Source organism: Oryza glaberrima, chromosome 11 (assembly GCF_000147395.1).
Source record: "Oryza glaberrima chromosome 11, OglaRS2, whole genome shotgun sequence".
In the NCBI taxonomy this organism is placed as follows: Eukaryota; Viridiplantae; Streptophyta; class Magnoliopsida; order Poales; family Poaceae; genus Oryza; species Oryza glaberrima.
Genome location: NC_068336.1, coordinates 17,731,385 through 17,749,499, shown reverse-complemented (window position 1 = coordinate 17,749,499; position 18,115 = coordinate 17,731,385).

Here is an 18,115-nt window from a genome sequence, read left to right as displayed (position 1 = left end):
TAATAAGCTGTTCGGATATGCGGATAGATACTGTACATAGAAAAAGACGGCTGCAGGTGGGCCCCATACAGCGTCATCCTTGGGCCCACGTGGTAGCCACTCGGGCAGCAGGCGCATCTTCCGCGAGATCCTCTCCCGAGTGGGGCCCACGCATCGATCGATCGAGACGGGACGTCCGATGGACGGATGGACGGCTGTCGATCAATCCGCGTGTAATGCGTAAATAAATGATCGATCGGACGCAAGGTTTTGCGAGGTAATGGCGACGAATTTGGTATAGCTAGTACTACCTCCGTTCCAAAATAAGTGCAGCCGTGGAAATTCGTGTCCAACGTTTAACCGTTCGTTTTATTTAAAAAATTTATGAGAAAATTAAAAAAAGTTAGTCACACATAAAATACTATTCATGTTTTATCATCTAATAACAATAAAAATATTAATCGTAAAAAATTTTCAAATAAGACGAACGGTCAAACGTTAGACATGAACAGTGTAAAACTGTACTTATTTTGACACGGAGGGAGTAGTAGGCCTACTAGCTAGTTCAACATCAACAACAGAACACAAAGAAAAAGTTAATTGCGAGCTGAGCTAATGATGGATTAATGGATAATCAATATAGCTTGGATTAACTAACCGGCTCGGCTGGGCTGGCTGGCTGCAGGGGGCACACGATGTGAAAACCTTGCAGTAAATGGCATGGTGACACGATGTGTAGTGTAGTGGTGGGCCAGAGGTAACACGACGATGAGGGCCGTTTCACCTTTGCGAATGCCCAATCATGCATCAAATTCATCAGAGCAAGTTTAATAGTATAGCCCACCAATAGCTCCAAATCATCTGTAGCCAATATAATATCCAATTCATATAATAATTGTTTACTATACTATTAATACCTAGCCCCATCTATTATAATCTTGGAGTCCGTGCTGCAGCTAGCAACAGATCTGTAGCCCGCTACTCTTCTCTCTCTTCATTTATCTCCTTAAAATATGTTTATAGCTGGCTTATAGCCTGCTATTGTACCTGCTCTTAGGACCTGTTTAGATTGTTATCACTTCCAATCTTATTAAATTTTAGTATTATCAAAGTTTTATAAGACGATAAACTAGACACATTTTAACCAATACTATCTTACTAAATTTTAGCAATTATAGGAATCTCATTTCTAAAAACTTTACTAAAATTTGACAAAAACATTAAACCTAACAAGATCAATGCAACCAAAATTTGATAATGCTATAATGTGTTAAAATTTAGCATTACTGTGATTGATTTGGCAATAAAATGAACAAGACCTTTAGTCTCTCTCTAGTAGGGTAAGGTCCCTGATCGATGATCTCTTTTTCATAGCTAGCTTAGCTTGTGCTTGTGGATAGATGGAGAGGACTGAAATCTGCATAGCTGCATGTCTTGTTGTTTTCAGGGAAGGCTGCCTTTTGACCGGCCGGGCCCCCATTGCGTAGACGATCTCTAGCAAAGGCTCTATCCCCGCATCTCATCAATGTTATTTTTTGTTCTGATGAAAACGCCATGAGTTTATCTCTTTAAGATCTTATTTGATTAATCGCACTTACAAACATGGTTTTAGATAGCGGTTAGCTTTCTCGAACAGCTATATATAGCGGCAGTTCTAGCGGTCTAAATGAAGCTATAGCGACTAATTTCTAAATAAGAGTAAATAGCTAAAAACATTCTTAAACAGCTATAGCCAGATATAGCAGCAGCTATAGCCAAAGATTTAAAACCATGCTTACAAAGGGATTGATGAGAATTTAGAGAGAAAAAATAATTTCGCATCTATTAAGGTGTGGAATTAATATTCCTAATCCCCTTTAATCCCTCTCACTTAGGGATTAACCGAATAAGGCTATGTTCGATTCCAAGAGTTGGGAACAACTGCTGTGCATGGAAAACGGAGCGGTCCATTAGTGCATGGTTAATTAAGTATTAATTTATTTTTAAAAAAAATGGATCAATATGATCTATCCTAATTTTTTTTTCAATTTTTTTTGATAATTTTTTAAGTGACATATAAAAATGACGGGATATCCCCATTAAGGAATGATTTGAGTTTTCCCAAGTACATACACACGGCAGATAGGCTCTAATACATTTACCCATCTCTTCATATAAATAATATTTTATTCTTTACTTACTTTATCTTCTCAAAATAGTCACCGACTAAATGTTCTCTCCCCTCTCTTTTCTACGCCAACTCAACGTTTATGTCTATGTGGATTTTTTATCGCCGGCAATCCAAACCCTATTATACCTGCTCTTACATATACACACATGTTATAGCGAGCAGAACATTGACGATCATGAAGTGAGCAAATGCTTGTAGTACGTACAATTATGCAGATACTCTTGCAGATAAGAATTAGAACTTTTAAGCCTTAATTTCCAGCTATGCCTACACACAGTGGCACAGTACAAACACAAGCTGACACGCCACATGACGTTCGAGGCTACCGGCTAAGCAACTACGCGCACATACGCTCTTCACCATCGGATCAAAGACGAAATAGCATCATTATCAAATACGAAAAATTAGATTATGTCTTAACGGTGTTTACATTATCGTCTAAGGTGAAAATTGTTTTTTTTTTTCAGTTTACCAAAAACCGATCGAGCATCGAACAATGAAACCGACGACTTTAGTCAACCCAGTACGAAAACTAGCTAAGATTAATTACTACGTTTTTTAAACCGCGATCTTATTGGCAGTTTTAACGAAAACCAGCTGTTTTCGATGGGTATTGTAAACCGATCCTCACAATCCCAAGACATTTCGATTACACCAATCTCAAAACACATGGTTTATCTATATCTTCTTTAATATGTTTACTTATTCTCAGCGGCATAGGCAGGGGCGGAACTAGAATAAAATCGAGAGGGGTGCCACTCGCTTGCGCGCTTTATCCTACTTTAAACCAAGTTTAGACTGATATGAGTGTCTGAGTTTGGATTGAGGAGGGTGTACACATGGTGAAAATAGATAAATTATAACTACAATTATTTTTATCGGGTTCCTACCCCAGCGCGTGCCTACCTAGCTCCACCCTGGGCATAGCCACCTCCTGGATTAGGAGGGTAGTTGGTAAGGCTCGATGCTGATGAGCGCCAGTACGTTTATTTCCAAAAACTGCCATAAATACTTTACTATCAATTGGAATTGTAAATTATCCGATTTGCTAATTCAAGTGTTTAATCTAAACACATGATAACATAATATGGGGAATTTGGAGGTGAAGTACTGACCAACGCTTTAAAAATCCATTAGTGTGATTGCTTGTAGAAGTAGAGGATGAAGTCTCTTCAACTGCTCCAATAATGATCTTGGTGTAAGTGAAGTAACCAAAGTAGTGGCGCGAACCAAATCGTCGGATTTGATTCCGAAGAAGTCGCCGGCAATGGGTTGTAGCATGGCGGAGCCCCTTAATCCTCCACCCGCATTGACCAGGAATGGTCACACGTTTCCGCTCTAGTGCCTATTTGATTTGAACATGATTAAGGTTTAGTGTACATGTTGGGGAGATTGAGATCGTCACTTCGTACTCTCGGGCCAGCCTTCGATCTCTTTAGCGTCGAGGGGAGTTGGGGACATCTTCAATAGAAACGAATGTTGGGCACCACCGATCATGACGCTATTAGTTATTAGTTTTTAACACGAATTGAATCACAGTGATCATATCGTGCGTAGACAATGCATGGATGGAAACAGTTCTTAGCGTGATCTTTTCTCGGTTTCAAACCGAGAGATCAAATTTCTCGACAAGAGCACCTTCGCTATCCGAGTTATATGGCCCTATTCCTAGGCTTCACCACTTCTCATTTTTCCACTACAAGTTTTTTTGGAACCAAATGATGTCGAACGACAAACACACGCACTACTGGAACAAAATCTATCTCAGTACATTCGATCTATCATTCATTCATGCAAGGTAAAACACTTTTACCCCTTTTTTTCACCTCTTTCTGTCGATCTATCAATGGGTTCTTGTAAATGAGCTCTAGCTTTCCGAAAGTTATCATGTCCTATCTCTCTCTACTCTTCGTCTTGTATCTGTCTCACGTACGCAGAGCATATGATTGCTACTGTGGATTGAATGGATACAACATGCATGTGCATGGAGCCCAACATATACAGGATGCACTGAAATATAGGCTTTCGTGGAACTGTTGTTCTTGTCATTGTGTTAATTAGGTTGTAGGGGGATAAAATGTCAGGGGAACTAGTGAGAAAAAGTAGAAAAAAAATATCTGTATGTAAATTATTTTAGGTATGCTACAAATTAGAAAAACCATTTAGACATGTTTGAATCAATGTCTTAAAAAGCGGTATGGCGTTTCGTGCAATCAACAACACGGTCCCTTCCCTCCTAACGCTTATGCGATATTATAGGATGTACTTGTGCGGCATAACCGGTATAATTAAGATATTGGCAATTATTCCTTGTGTGCAGCTTTCTAGTCTTTTTTTCTTAAAACACCCGGACCGTTAGAATATATAGAATAATAGAGGAAGATAAACCGTAATATCGAAAATATATCAGAGTGTGATGCTAAAGTCTAGAAGTACTCCCTAATAAGACTATACTTGAGTATTCCGGCTCTTGAGATCGGTGTTAACCTGATTGTCTCTCTATTTTAAATAGATATATTCTGCCTTTCATACAAACGAAAAGGAATTAACTAACTATTAAGGCTATATATATAACATTTAGTAATGTGTGTAAGTTGTAACAGCTCTAGATGAGACACTTGGATCTAAACCCAAGGGTTGAATACTACATGGTATTCCAGTATAATAGATTTAAAAAGAGCCGAACTAACATTTTGCACGTTAGCATGAATTTGTTTGGTCTTTTTCAGCAAGAAAAACAAGGCTAGGTGCCACAAACTAAAACCTATCAATCCACACAAGATTTGCTCCAGTCCAGTAAAATACCTCGAGGCACCGGTAAATCACGGTACCAAATCATTTCCGATCGTTGGATCTAACTAGGTAAGATGGGCATTGTTAGATCCAACGATCAGAAATAATTTAGTATTGTGAGGTACCAGTATCTTGAGGTTTTTTTTGGACCGGAGCAAATCTCCACACACACACATATATATATATAAATACAGGCATTTTGACTGATATATGCCCAACCACTATTTTAATTAGCTTTGCTTTTTGGCAAAGATGTATTACGGAGTACTTCTTTTTCATCATTAAAAAAAGTTTTAACAACATATATTTTCTAAATGCAAGGTAATTTTGTATGGATTGTTCTACTTTTTACAGAGAAGTTTATGAGCGAATATTACAATTGTACCAAGGGCTAAGCTGGTAGATCGATGCACTACGGTTTTTTTGGCCGGTGGCTTGTGGAGGCTTTCCCTCCCGTGCTGTTCACCCACTGTCTCCTTTCTGTGGAACGGTGGGGCTTTTTCCCTGTCCTACAACCCCTCTTTGTTCTCTTTGTCTCCCCAACTTTCTCTCCTCCCATTTTTCACCTCACCTAGCACTCTACCTAGCAGCAATGGTGTTCACTTTCATGAGATTGGTAAAAAAAAAAAAGATGCATTGTACTGTCTCACTGTGTTTTACTTTCTTGAGAAGGTAGTAAAAGGTGCAGTGGCTTTCTTCTACATGTAGCTTTGCAGACAGATTCATCATGTTTCATGCTCCAAAAGATCGAGATCAGATTTGCATATACAGAGTTGTTTGATTTCATTTCAAAATAGATCTCCTGAGGCCGAGGTTCTAAACTTTTTCTTCAAACTTTTAACTTTTCTATCACATCAAAACTTTCCTACACACACAAACTTCTAACTTTTCCGTCACATCGTTCCAATTTCAACCAAACTTCCATTTTTGCGTGAACTAAACACACCCTGAATTCTTTTGACATGTGTTCATTTGATTAACTAGAAAAACCTACGAAGTCTCGGGGATTTTCACGAAAATGTCTGATTGGATATATTATTGAGACAAATAAAATATATCCATCTTGTAAATTAAACAGGGAATTTGACAGGTAAATTTAACTTCTTGATTGTGAGCCTTACTTAAGGGTTTTTTTTCTTTTTTTTTTGAAATTACTACCAGGGCCCTCACCCAATTGTTATATATTAATAAAATAAAATAACAGAAAAGTTCTTTACACACAACAAATTCACATTACATATTGTTTAACCAGTCTTAAGGTATTTCGGATGAACATAACTAATTGATTCATGCTCAATCATTTGACAAAATCATCCCATCGAGTGCATCTTAATCCACTTTAGGGAAAGGCGATATACACTTTGGACAAAATGATACATTGAGGGGCTAGACATATCTTAGGCAAATTAAGGGCTACTTAAATAAATTAAGACCACACAAAGCTAGCTTTTGCATATATCCATGGATCAAGCAATCAGCTTGACTGATGTGTCCATACTTTAATCCCGTTGCATGCACTGGTTCTTTATCAATTACATCTAATTAGTGGTCATGTACTGTCTACAGAGAAAATCACAGTAGCATGGATGATACGATTCGATCAGATCTAGTAATCTGCAAGCATCACACCTACTTACATTGTTACTATAGGTCAGAACTGATACTAATTAATACTATTAATTAACGTCAAATCCGTCATATACAATGCAAGCTAGCTGGAAAGGGATAGAAAAAGAGATACTACAAATGAATCGTTAGGGCATCATATGTCTCCGGGTTTGCAGGGACTGGAAATATAATTAAGAACAATCTCCTTCATTATCTAAGAAAAGAATAATCACCTTGTTTAAGTTTTTAATACGTACATATCTCATCAATTCGTCTACTTTCTTTTTTTAGGGGAATCAATTCGTCCACTTGATTTGATTTTGTTCTGCCGTGTTTGTAAGCTTAATTTAATTTGAACAGTACATTTTAAAACATGTGCACACCCACAAATTCGTTCTTTGTACATGTGCCAATTAAGTACATTCAATCATGCTAAATTTACATTTTTCATCATCATTTTATTTTCTACTATAATAAGGTACGTAGCTAAAGGCTTGTACCATGTAATTGTGTACCATTGCATGGATCATCGATTAATACTAGGTGATATCCCGCGCTTTGCTGTGGGATTCTTGGATGAGTATATATTAAATATTGACAAAATAATGAAAGTTAAAATGTTGAGAAAATAATGTGAGGAAGATGATTTGACACATACTTGTTGATCTCTATAATATAATATTGTAGATGATATGTTATGCTTGCATGAGATTTAAAATATGCTAGAATAGTAATTGCTGGTGAGTGAAGATGTTTCATGCTTGCATGGGATTTTAAATGGGCTAGAACAGTAATTCATAGTGGGTGATGATGTGGCATGCTTGCATGTTGAGCTCTAGCTTTTCATCATCATTTTATTTTCTATGATAATAAGGTACGTTGCTGAAGGCTTGTACCATGTAATTGTGTACCATTGCATGGATCATCGATTAATATTTCAACTTTTCCTTACCAAGGAGATGATTGACAAGTGGAAGGTGAGAAAATATATATGTGGAAAGTGGAAACAAAATAAATATAATGTTCACTTTTACCAATTTATTTGGCACTGTACTTTATTTATCAAGTGGAACGGCTAAACTGCTAAAAGAACACGTGTTCATGGATTCAAGTGGGAGCATTAGTCGACTAGCTAGTCTTGCACAACTAAGAAAACTATTTCTACGTACGGTCGGTAACCTCTGCAACATAATGCCTTAGAAATCAATAATTCTGTATAGTACTGTTGGAATTAATAGATGAGCTAAGGCCCATATGAAGATTAATTCTTTGAAAAATCACAAAAGTCCACCTCATGGAATGGCATGCATGTGGAGTTTAGTACCATCTTACTTATTCTAGGAGAGGGGGACCTCCTTAAAAGGGAGGATGCCCTTCTAGCCACTTGAAGTATGTGTGGTGAAGAGAAGAGAGGGAACACGCGCGTGCTCGCCTCGCCTCGCCTGGCAGGCGGCGCGCGTGCACGACGTACGCGTCGAATGGTTCGCAAAATTGGCTCCTCACCCTTGCGCAGATGCAACCTCCTTTTGCTGCGAGAAATTCGGATTTATTCTGTTTTGGAAACAATCCGAAAAATCCGGTGCGTGAAAACGGCGTGGAGTCCGGATAAGTTACGCGCGACTTATCCGGATCGGTTACGCGGAGTGGAGATCGTGCGGGCGCCCTGATCAAGCTACCTATCTTTATATAAATCGAGCCGCCGCCTTCACGCAACACACGCGAAATCAATCTAGGGTTTGCCTCCTACTCTGTGCTGCGCCGTCGCTCGTAGACTACTCCATCCCGCTCACCGGCGTGCACCGGCGATCGGGAGAGCAGGTCTCCGGAACCTCTGCATTCGACGTCCTGCACCGAGAGAAGGCGGCAATAAGGTTTTTGGGAAGCGCTTCGCGCGACTGCTCCCTGTTTGTCCGCGACGGCTCACCTTCCTCTCCGCTCGCGTGCTTCGTGGCTTCGTCGACGCTCGCAACCGCGAGTAGTTCCTGCCGAGCAACCGGTCTTTCCGCCACCTCGGTACGTGTTCGACATGTTGCGCATATTTGATCTGTTCATGTTTTACTGCCTAATTTACATGTGTAGATCTAATGATGCGTTCAATCTAATTTACATCTGCAATGTCATGATTTATTTATGGAATAAATTAAATCATTATGTGCTTATAATTTCAACAATCCAAAAATCTTATTATAGGCGCTGTGATTTTACTATGGCTGGTTTTGCCGATGCACTGAGGCTGGATAAATTCACCGGTGTGCACTTCAAGAGATGGCAGATCAGGGTCACTCTGTGGCTGACAGCTATGAAATGCTTCTGGGTGAGTACTGGCAAGCCTATAGGCGTTCTTAATTCTGATCAGCAGAAAGAATTCGATGAGGCCACTACTCTCTTTGTGGGATGCATTCTTAGCGTGCTTGGCGATCGTCTGGTCGAGGTGTATATGCATATGACCGACGCTAAGGAGTTGTGGGATGCACTGAATACTAAATTCGGTGCTACTGATGCTAGCAATGATCTGTATATCATGGAGCAGTTTCATGACTACAAGATGGCTGACAACCGTTCTGTAGTCGAACAGGCTCATGAGATACAAACCATAGCTAAGGAACTCGAACTCCTTAAGTGTGTCTTACCCGACAAATTTGTGGCCGGGTGCATTATTGCGAAACTACCTCCATCTTGGAGAGGTTTCGGTACTGCACTCAAACACAAGAGACAGGAATACTCCGTTGAGGGGTTGATAGTGTCTCTTGATGTTGAGGAGAAAGCTCGGGAAAAAGATGTCGCGTCTAAGGGCGATGGTGGGCAGTCCAGTGCCAATGTTGTGCACAAGGCCCAGAACAAAAGCAAGGGGAAATACAAAGCTCAACAGACCACCAACTTCAAGAAGCAGAAGAAGAATAACAACAATCCTAACCAGGATGAGAGGACTTGCTTTGTGTGTGGGCAACCTGGTCATCTGGCTAGGAAGTGTCCACAGCGCAAGGGGATGAAGGCACCTATAGGAAAGACTTCTAAGTCTGCTAATATGACCATTGGCAACACTGGAGATGGAAGCGGGTATAGTAATTTACCTACTGTTTTTTCAGTTAATCAGTCTACTAATTGGTGGGTTGATACTCGGCCAATGTACATGTTTGTGCTGACATCTCATTATTTTCTTCTTATCAGGTCGCACGGGGTTCCACCGTCCTAATGGGGAATGGGTCACATGCTTCTGTTCATGGTGTTGGCACGGTAGATCTGAAGTTTACTTCGGAAAAGATCGTGCAGCTGAAGAACGTGCAGCATGTCCCTTCTATCGACAGGAATCTTGTTAGTGGCTCCCGTCTGACTAGAGACGGATTTCAGTTGGTTTTTGAGTCTAATAAAGTAGTCGTGTCTAAACATGGATATTTTATTGGTAAATGTTATGAGTGCGGAGGCCTGTTCCGCTTTTCCCTTTCTGATTTCTGCAATAATTCTGTGAACCATATTTGTGGCAGTGTGGATGATGAGGCTAATGTTTGGCACTCACGTTTATGTCATATTAATTTTGGCTTGATGTCTCGGCTTTCCAGCATGTGTTTAATTCCTAAGTTTTCCATTGTCAAAGGTTCTAAGTGCCATAGTTGTGTGCAATCGAAGCAACCTCGCAAGCCTCACAAGGCTGTCGAGGAGAGAAACTTGGCACCACTAGAACTCCTACATTCAGATCTTAGTGAAATGAATGGGGTGTTGACGAAGGGTGGAAAACGATATTTCATGACGTTGATTGATGATGCTACTAGATTTTGCTATATGTACTTGTTGAAAACGAAAGACGAGGCTCTAGACTATTTTAAAATTTATAAGGCAGAAGTTGAAAATCAACTTGACAGAAAGATAAAAAGGCTTAGGTCTAATCGTGGTGGAGAGTTTTTCTCAAACGAGTTTGACTTATTCTGTGAGGAACATGGCATCATACATGAGAGGACACCTCCCTATTCTCCCGAGTCTAATGGGATTGCTGAAAGGAAGAACCGCACACTGACTGACTTGGTGAATGCCATGTTGGACACCGTGGGACTACCTAAGGCATGGTGGGGGAGGCATTGTTGACCTCGAATCATGTGTTAAACAGAGTTCCTAGCAGAAATAAGGACAAAACACCATATGAGATATGGATTGGGAGAAAACCATCACTTTTTTATTTGTGTACATGGGGGTGCTTGGCAAAAATCAATGTACCAATAACGAAGAAGTGCAAACTTGGACCTAAGACTGTGGACTGTGTCTTTCTGGGATATGCTCATCACAGCATTGCCTATAGATTTTTAATAGTTAAATCCGAGGTACCTGACATGCATGTTGGTACAATTATGGAGTCTCGTGATGCTACCTTCTTTGAGAGCTTTTTCCCAATGAAGGATACACATAGTGGTTCGAGCCAACCCTCTGAAATAATTCCCAGTTCAATCACACCACCAGAACAAACTGAACATACACATGAACATGTCTCTGAGGAGGATGTCAGTGAAGCTCCTCGAAGGAGTAAGAGACAAAGGACGGCTAAGTCCTTTGGTGATAATTTCACTGTGTACCTCATGGATGACACTCCTAAGTCAATTTCAGAAGCATATGTATCTCCTGATGCAGACTACTGGAAAGAGGTTGTCCGTAGTGAAATGGATTCCATTATCGCTAACGGGACTTGGGAGGTGACAGAGTGACCCTATGGGTGTAAACCTGTGGGGTGCAAGTGGGTGTTCAAGAAGAAGCTTAGGCCTGATGGTACTATTGAAAAGTACAAGGCTCGGCTTGTTGCTAAGGGCTATACTCAGAAAGAAGGCGAAGATTTCTTTGACACTTACTCACCTGTTGCTAGATTGACCACAATTCGTGTGCTACTTTCCCTAGCAGCCTCACATGGTCTTCTCGTTCATCAAATGGACGTTAAGACAACTTTTCTTAATGGAGAGCTAGATGAGGAGATCTATATGGATCAACCTGATGGGTTTGTAGTTGAAGGTCAAGAAGGTAAAATGTGCAAATTGTTGAAGTCTTTGTATGGTCTGAAACAAGCTCCTAAGCAATGGCATGAGAAATTTGACAAAACATTGACTTCTGCAGGCTTTGCAGTCAATGAGGTAGATAAATGTGTGTGCTATCACCATGGTGGGGGTGAGGGAGTTATTCTGTGCTTGTATGTTGACGACATACTGATATTCGGGACAAACCTTGAGGTGATAAATGAGGTTAAATCATTCTTGTCTCAAAATTTTGATATGAAGGATTTGGGAGTAGCTCATGTTATCTTAAACATTAAGCTAATTAAAAGTGAGAATGGGATTACACTCTTGCAGTCCCATTATGTGGAGAAGATCTTGAATCGCTTTGGCTACATTGATAGTAAGCCTTCTCCAACACCTTATGATCCTAGCTTGTTGCTTCGCAAGAAGAAAAGAATTGCTAAGAATCAACTGGAATACTTCCAAATCATTGGCTCGCTGATGTACCTGGCTAGTGCAACTAGGCCTGATATCTCCTTTGCTGTGAGCAAGTTGAGCCGGTTTACCTCTAATCCGGGAGATGATCACTGGCGTGCGCTTGAGCGAGTAATGCGCTATCTGAAAGGTACTATGGAATTGGGGCTTCACTATACTGGGTATCCTGCGGTACTGGAGGGTTATAGTGATTCTAACTGGATCTCTGATGTGGATGAGATCAAAGCCACTAATGGATATGTCTTCACACTGGGTGGTGGTGCTGTTTCGTGGAGGTCTTGCAAACAGACCATTTTGACGAGGTCAACCATAGAAGCAGAACTGACGGCACTGGATACTGCTACTGTTGAGGCAGAATGGCTGCGTGATCTATTAATGGATCTGCCTATTGTTGAAAAACCGGTGCCGGCTATCCTTATAAATTGTGACAATCAAACGGTAATTGTCAAAGTGAATAGTTCTAAGGATAATATGAAATCGTCTAGACATGTGAAAAGACGATTGAAGTCTGTCAGGAAATTGAGAAACTCCAGAGTTATAACGTTGTATTACATCCAAACAGCTAGAAACCTGGCAGATCCCTTCATGAAGGGACAATCACGAAATGTGATAGACAATGCATCAAAGGAGATGGGTTTGAGACCCATGTGAGTTATACTATGGTGGTAACCCAGTCTATGTGATCGGAGATCCCCTGAATTAGAACCTGGGAAGAACAAACCATTAGTAAATTAGAGGAGAGTACCAATATATACCCTCTCTAAGTAAAGGTGCATGTACTCTTGTGAGCTGCAAGGCAGGTTGGCTATGCCTTAATGAGTTATGTTGGCTTTAATTAGCGAAGATGATGTCCTGTAGAGCATTATTGAAAGAACTCACCTTTGTAAGCTTGACTGTTGGTCGCAGTCTATGGAGATTTTGGGTGAATCTTCTAGGAAGCTTACTAAAGACCTAGGAGTATGACTTTGAGTGAAACTTGCTTGCACAAGACTTGCAATTCAAGGCGTAGTCCATTGTTCAAGTTGTGAGTAAGTGTAGCTTGGAGTTCTAGATGGATGTTCAACCTTAATCGGTCTCCATCGAACCGCTGGTATATAAACAATACATTGGAAAAGGCAAATCTCAGTGGGATTTTGAGATTTGGTGGGGGATTGTTGGAATTAATAGATGGGCTAAGGCCCATTCGAAGATTAATTCTTTGGAAAATCACAAAAACCCACCTCATGAGATGGCATGCATGTGGAGTTTAGTACCACCTTGCTTATTCTAGGAGAGGGGGACCTCCTTAAAAGGGAGGATGCCCTCCTAGCTACTTGAAGCATGTGTGGTGGAGAGAAGAGGGGGAACACACGTGCGCGCTTGCTCGCCTCGCCTCGCCTGGCCTGGCAGGGCAGGCGGCGCGCGTGCACGACGTACGCGTCGAATGGTCCGCAAAATTAGCTCCTCACCCTTGCGCAAATGCAGCCTCCTTTTGCAGTTTTGTTTTGCTGCGGGAAATTTGGATTTGTTTTGTTTTGGAAACATTCCGAAAAATCCGGAAAACGGCGTGGAGTCCGGATAAGTTTCGCGTGACTTATCCAGTTCGGTTACGCGGAGTGAAGATCGTGCGGGCGCTCTGATCAAGCGGCCTATCTCTATATAAATCGAGCCGCCGCCTTCACGCAACACACACGAATTCAATCTAGGGTTTGCCTCCTAATCTGTGCTGCGCCGTCGCTCGTAGACTACTCCATCCCGCTCGCCGGCGTGCACCGGCGATCGGGAGAGCAGGTCTCCGGAACCTCTGCATTCGACGTCCTGCACCGGGAGAAGGCGGCAATAAGGTTTTTGGGAAGCGCTTCGCGCGACTGCTCCCTGTTCGTCCGCGATGGCTCGCCTTCCTCTCCGCTCTCGTGCTTCGTGCCTTCGTCGACGCTCGCAACCGCAAGTAGTTCCTGCCGAGCAACCGGTCTTTCCGCCACCTCGATACGTGTTCGACATGTTGCGCATATTTGATTTGTTCATGTTTTACTGCCTAGTTTACATGTGTAGATCTAATGATGCTTTTAATCTAGTTTACATCTGCAATGTCATGATTTATTTATGGAATAAATTAAATCATTATGTCATGATTTATTTATGGAATAAATTAAATCATTATGTGCTTATAATTTCAACAAGTACAATATTCCACGAACCGCCTATGACATAATGACTATAGAAATCAACAATTTTTTTAGGCGGATTCCACAAACAACCTGTGAAAAATAAATAAAACCCCAATAAAATATTTTGCATCTTATTATGTATCTATGCACAGTCGCGAATATGTTATATATATGCTTACGTACATCAAGTTGAGTATATATGAGTTGACATGTTATACAACTTGATATTGGTGAATGACCATATTAAAATAAATATTAAGTATTGACCAAACCATATTAGAGGTAATAATTGTATATGGAACTTGAAGTATTTTGGTATTACCTCAATTGAACGTAAAAAGAATTTATCTATAAATTTTAAAAGTTTGTTTATTTTTAAACAATAAGGAAAAAATTTCACAAGTGAGGTTTCTACAGAACTATTTTTACAAACGGTTTCTTAAGATCATTTTCAGCAAAAATTACCTTGTTTCTAAAAAAATAAATCTAAGAGCTCGTAACAAATATTTGGACCCTTAAACAATCTTAAATAAAAAACTTTTAACTACAGAGACATACATATCATTGATAACTATAATTTTCAGATAAAACTTGTTATCATTTGAATACATATGAAAGGGTTATGATTTTTTTTCTCAAAATAGTCTCGTTTAAATTCTTTAGATACAATGGCTTGTAATAATATAATCGATCACCTCATTTTCACATATGTTTTTTTTTCTTATGGTTAAGAAACCATATGTATAAATAGATGTTTCACATGGAGTCTTCAACCCTGCAGTGTCCTCACCCATCCTTATAGGCGACTGAAAATATAGGCAGCCTGTGGAAAGGAAATGAAAGGAAAAGCCAGACCCTTTTACTGTTGGTACGAATATTGATTACCCTACATATATAGTCCGAGTAAAGAATAATCGCCGTGCATTTCAACCCATCAGCTGCTGCCGTGTAATCGTAAAAAGAAAGAAGGCACGTACTCTGAATCTCTGGTAAACCAGACAAATATACTCGCAGTAATTTAAACAGCGGTGGGCTCGACGATCGTACTGGCGCATGCAATATTGGGCCAAAAAGGCGATCCATTCTATTGTGTCCAACCATGCATTCGAACAAGGCCTCCCAGCGGTAAAAAGTTTCTGCGTGTCACATTAAATATACGGACACACGTTTGAAGTATTAAACATAGTCTAAAAACAAAACAAATTACAGATTCCACCTATAAACTACGAGACGAATTTATTAAGCCTAATTAATCCGTCATTAGCAAATGTTTACTGTAGCACCATATTGTCAAATCATGGTACAATTAGGCTTAAAAGATTCGTCTCGCAATTTACCCGCAATCTGTGTAATTAATTTTTTTCTCTATATTTAATACTTTATACATGTATATAGACATTTGATGTGACAGGATGAAAAATTTTTCTTTGAGAACTAAACAGGGCCTAAGATTTCTACTTACCTTTTGCGTTTGTGATGCCTCCCATCCCCATGTGATTTTGTGTTATTTTTCTGTCAGTCGTCCGGCCTATATCATCATATATACGATTCAATCTTGTGCCTCCTCTGCCAATTCTCATCAGAACACACGGCCCCGCTGCCGCTGCCGCTGCCGTGGAAAAAGGCTGTGGCTTGCACGCATTGGCGTGCTGCATTTGCATCCATCCATCCACTGCTGACTTGGCTTGGCGATCGATCGATCGATCTACTGAACATTGGGGGACCCTGATGTGTGTGTGTGTGGTTTGTTTCTTCAGGGAGAGATGTTTTTGTTTATACATATGTCGATCACATGCCATCGTATGTTTCTGTTCAGCTTCATCTGTACTTTTTGGGCTAGTACTTTTTATGACCATGGTTTGGAACTTTGGACGATCTAGCATGAGTTATATAGTACTGTAGTGTAGTATGTGTGACCAACTTATATTAGGCTGAGTTTAGTTCCAAACTTTTTCTTTAAAATTCCAACTTTTTCATCACATCAAAACTTTCCTACACACATAAACTTTCAACTTTTTCGTCACAACGTTCCAATTTCAACCAAATTTCTAATTTTAACGTGAACTAAACACATCCTTATTATGATAGTTGAGTAGTTTGGCTCGAAGACCTCTCATCGTCTGCTTGTTGTCTTATCAGCCGTATCTAAAATTTGAATTTTTAAAACTTAATTTTAAGTTTGTTTCAAGTTTTTAACTGTTCTTTATTTTCTATTATTGGCTTATAAACCGCTAAAAATTTAGATATGCAAAAGCATTACCTATACATTATTTTTATTGCTTCGTTTATTCTAGCCGTAAAGAGCAAATGATAAATTATAGACTAAAGTAACAAAATCTATAGAGAACACATTGATCAAGACAACCGTGGAGAGTTTATGTTCCTATTACAGTATAAGCCATGGTTGTATATATATAGTTCTAAAATAAAAAAAAGAAAGGGGAGATGATCTTTTTATTAGTATTTTGATACATAAAAAATATAAATTAATCCAAAGAAAAGCTATAGCACTACTAGATCCTAGTAGTAGTAGGAGAAGTAGCCGAACCTTTGACAAACCCCTTGCAGGAAAAGGAACAAACCAAGGTGGTGTTGTGGTGACCACACATGTACTGTACTGTAGGCAGCAGTCGATCGGCACGCACCTAGTAAGCTTGGGTGGATGTAATGATTTGTTTTGCAGACCAACTATGGCGCCTAGCTTACCCCCACCACCATTCTTCAATTTTTACACATCTTCTTCTTGTTTGTGGTTTGCTAAAATGCTAACCCAAGTGGGTCCCACCAGGCCAGTGCTGAGTGGGCCCTCTTGGCACTCACTACACTGGTATGTACATTATGTGCATCCAATGTAGTGCACTGTATAACTGACTTGCTGTGTGCTAACATACTGCTCCATCTCATCTCGAATAACAACCTAAATAGTTGTTTGTACGTCCAGATTTATAGTACTATGTTAGGTTGTTATATTTTAGAATGGACAGAGAGTATTATTATTGATCGGACTATTATTATAGGTTATGAATATATATTAGATATTTCAATAAATAAACTTAATAAAAATAGCTTAGAATAAAGGATCTAAACATTAAATATTTTTTAAGAAAACATATTTTTGGAAGCATACATTAAATAATCCAATGGAGTAGTAGCTAAAAAAACCATGCCTTCAGAGAGTGTGTGTGGAAAGAGGAATTAGCGGCTGCATGGCAACTTTTCCGTAGGTTTTGGACCAAATTATCCAGCACTGCTGCTGCTGCTGCTGGGTGCATGTGAGTGTGCATGGTCTAGGCCATCATTCTGTTTCCTGCATGCAACCAAAGCAAAGCATATGCATATTGGCATCACCCTACCTACCTCCAATCTGCTTATCTTCTGCAGCGACAAGACGTCAAGATGGAAGCAACTCCGTTTTCTCTACGTTTGTCGGTCGCAGCCAAGATTTAATTTTACAACCCCTTTGGATCGCATGAAATTTTAGCAGCTTTCATAGGAAATTCTTTTATAGGATTGGAAACCTTTAAAATTATAACGTTTTACATAGAAATCAAACGGACCCTTAATGTTAATTTTGATTTTTTTTTTCGTATATTATTTTTTATCATTGGTTTTTAACGCCCAGTTCTTTTTCTCAACTCCAAACTTCAATTTTCTCGTTTTCCGTTAACATATTTTCATACTGTTAAATGTGTTTTTTTATAAAAAGTTTCTACATAGAAGTTGTTTAAAAATCAAATAAATCTATTTTCCAATTTTTAATACTCCCTCCATTCCAAATTGATTTATATATAGTTTTTTTTAGGTTATTCCTAAATGATCTACATATTTATATTCATTCATTAAGTCTATTTGTTATTTGTGCATTAGAGTAAATGGACATTGATACATGTATCCACACAAGTATTTATAACCCACATGCAATATCTTGATTTGCTATTGGCTAGGAAATAGTGGGG